The sequence below is a fragment of the Rattus norvegicus genome, chromosome 5, assembly GCF_021556685.1.
Source record: "Rattus norvegicus strain SHRSP/BbbUtx chromosome 5, alternate assembly SHRSP_T2T, whole genome shotgun sequence".
Lineage (NCBI taxonomy): Eukaryota > Metazoa > Chordata > Mammalia > Rodentia > Muridae > Rattus > Rattus norvegicus.
The window spans coordinates 13,543,530-13,546,597 of record NC_141538.1 but is presented as its reverse complement, the minus strand read 5'-3'; the positions used below and the strand labels follow the sequence as shown (position 1 = coordinate 13,546,597).

Sequence of the window (3,068 nt, the reverse complement as noted above, 5' to 3'; positions counted from 1 at the left end):
TAGGTTATAAACTGTGTATAAACTAATAGTACTTGTTTTTAGTTCTTAAATGAATTTACTATTGTGTCTTCTTATCAAGGTTGAATAATTGTGATTAAATTATACAGTTCAATTCTAAAAAAAAAAAAAAGGAGGAAGAATTTGGTTTTGGCTCACAGGTTGAGGGAATACAGTCCATCCTGGTGGGAAGTCAGGGCAACAGAGTGTGAGGCACTTGGTCACATGACCTCCACAGTTAGGAATCCAGAGGAGACTAATGCTTGTGTCAGGCTAATTCTCCCTCCTTCCCTTCTTCCCTCCCTCATTCCCTCCCTCTCCCCCCATCTCTCTTAAAGTGTGGGATCCTATTTCTTGGAATTGTGCTGCCATGGTAGGTCATCCTTAGTCAACCTAATCTAGATAATCGTTCGCCTGTAAGCCTGATGTTTTGTCTTCTTGGTGAGTCTGGATCTTGTCAAGCTGACAATCAATGTTACCTATGCATATCCATAGCACTTATGATGTGGTTCAATCTCTGAAATGAAAATGGGATTTCTATCCTACAAATCCCCAAATCTCACTAGAACAATGTTTGCATTCAGTCAAGAGCCTAAGATAAAACAGATGACACAATCAAATGGAATTGTTAAGGAGAAATGCATAGCACACTGATTGTTATTAGTAGTGTAGACAGGGTGAAGGGACTCCCAGAGGGTGTAGAAGCATTCTCACGAGCTAGTGACATCTGGCACCCATCACTGCTTGTGGAAGAATGCACAGAAAACGATCCATTTCTCTTCTTACGCACGCAGATGTAATCTAGAAAGCCAGCAAAGTAAATTCATGAGGTTGGGGCCATATTTTAAAAGGAAGATATAACTCAAACAGATGACTTTAAAATGTGAGAAGAGAGAGTGTGGGAGTGGAGAGAATCCTGTCTGTGGTTTTTGTAAACTGGTCATATGTATGGTTCTTCTTTTGGTTTTACCAGAAGTCATTCATGTAGATGTAATATTTGACAGCTCCACAAGGACTGTAGGGTCCCAGCTGGCCTTATTATCATGTTCTGCACTTGATATAAACTTTTTGGAGTGCACTGACATGCCTCTACATGGCTATTCCTCCTATGGTAGCTACAGCAGACTTCTACCTAGCATGTCTTAGGTGTCCCCATTATGTTCTATTAGTAAAGGCAATTAACAAAGCCAGCTAAGAGTTAATTAAAAAAATAAACCATCATTTCTTCTTAATACTAGCAACTTATTTATCAAGCTGCAAGCTATAGGGAAAAAAGCCATAATAATTAAGGCTATTGTTTCTAATGGTCCAGGCAATTTATACAAGTGAAAACAATAGACATTGCCTAATTCATGCTGCTGTTTTATCTTCAAATGTTAGCATATGTTTTCCAGCATTCAAATATCACCGTTAGATCTAGTGCTGTCTTGTAGCATGTCTATGAATCTGTATACATGTTTAAATATATGTGCATGAATGAAAAAAGTAAAGGACATGACTGCTCTTAGATATGGTGAAGGGAAAGTTTGTTATACAAATGTGGGAGAACTAGCCAGAGACAGACACATCTGGAAGAGTCCAGAGTCATCATGACCCTGAACCATGTGGGGAGAGGAAGAGGGAAAAGAAGAGAGGGGACCAAGTACAGCCGCCAGGAGGCCAAAGGTTATAAAACAGCAAAAGAGGCAGAGAAGGGTAGAGAGAGTAAGTGACCAAAATGTCTGGATTATATAGGGGAAGAGCCTCTGGGGAATGGGCAGCTCAGCCCCTGGGCTGGAAAGTTCAGGGTAAAGGGCAGGGGATACTAGCCATACCCTGTAATTGGACTGAGGGATGCTGGGAGAATCTGGAGGCCAGGCCTGCTTTGATGTATTAGGTAGGTACCTCAGCAGCTTGTCCTGGGTTTGAAACTTAACTGTGCATACATCAGTAACCAAGATGGCAAGACATGGCTGGTTCCAGTACTGTTCTGTAGTCATAATTACTGTCATATAAATGTTCTACTGGAAGCTGTGAGGTAATACACTAGAATCTTCTGGTTAAAGATACTTGAAGATGATTGGCTGAGGACTTTTCCTCAATCTCAAGATGTCTCACAAGGAGTCACTTCTGTAAAACAGAGAAACAAAACTAACACCATTATTGTGAAGAAAGTGAACTATTACTGCAACACATTTTTGCAAGACATAAAGAAGATGGAAGGTTTTCAACATAGAAGAGAAAGCAAGGACTTATTTTGCTAGGAAGACAGAGGGAGGCCACCGCAGGAGAATGCTGGGGATGTCAAAGTGACAAGATGGAGAAGTTTATCTGTAGAACACCCACAGCTTCCTGGCATGTTCATTTATTTGCTCCCTTGGTCTGTGTCTCCTGATGTTAGAGGCAGAAAAATCTAACAAAGACCTAAGGAACTCTCTCTAACAAAATTAAATATAATATTTACAGGATCCACAAGCACCAATACCTGGAGTGAAGCTCCCTCCTGCAAGGCCTGCCTCCAAGCCCTTAACAAGCTGCCTTTTGAGAAGATCTTTATATCTAATCTATAACAGAAGTGTACCTGCTGTACACAGAAATTATGCAAGTCTCTGTGACATGTGGCACTTCCCTAAGTGTTTCTTTTACTTATTTTAGACTAGCCTTGGAAATATTCATCAAAGTTTCTTGTCTTCCTCTTTTTTAAAATTAATCATTCCATTTGTTTACATCTCAAATGATATCCCACTTCCCAGTTACCCCTCCACAAACTCACATCCCACATCTGCCCTTTCCCTCCTCTCCTTTGCCTCTATGAGGGTGCTCACCTACCCAATCACCCTCTCTTGACCTACCATTCCAGCATGCCCTATGCTGAGGCATCAACCCTTCACAGGACCAAGGGCCTCCCTTCCCATTTATGTCAGACAAGGCCATCCTCTGCTACATATGTCTCTGGAGCCATAGATTCCTCCCTGTGCACTCCTTGGTTGGTGGTCTAGTCCCTGGGAGCAGTGGGTGGTCCATCCAGCAGTCATTGTTCTTCCATTGGGGTTGCAATCCCCCTCTGCTCCTCCAGTCCTTCTGCCAGCACC

At 41.9% G+C, this 3,068-nt stretch overlaps 1 long non-coding RNA gene across 1 annotated transcript; it reads right to left on the bottom strand.

Moving 5' to 3' along the window:
* Positions 1-617: 617 nt before the first annotated feature.
* Positions 618-1,977, bottom strand: LOC134487055 (uncharacterized). The gene is made up of 2 exons (XR_015620106.1): positions 1,812-1,977; positions 618-798 (listed from the first exon to the last, which is right to left on the bottom strand). It is a non-coding gene; the product is annotated as an uncharacterized LOC134487055 (long non-coding RNA).
* Between the last annotated feature and the right edge of the window lie 1,091 nt (positions 1,978-3,068).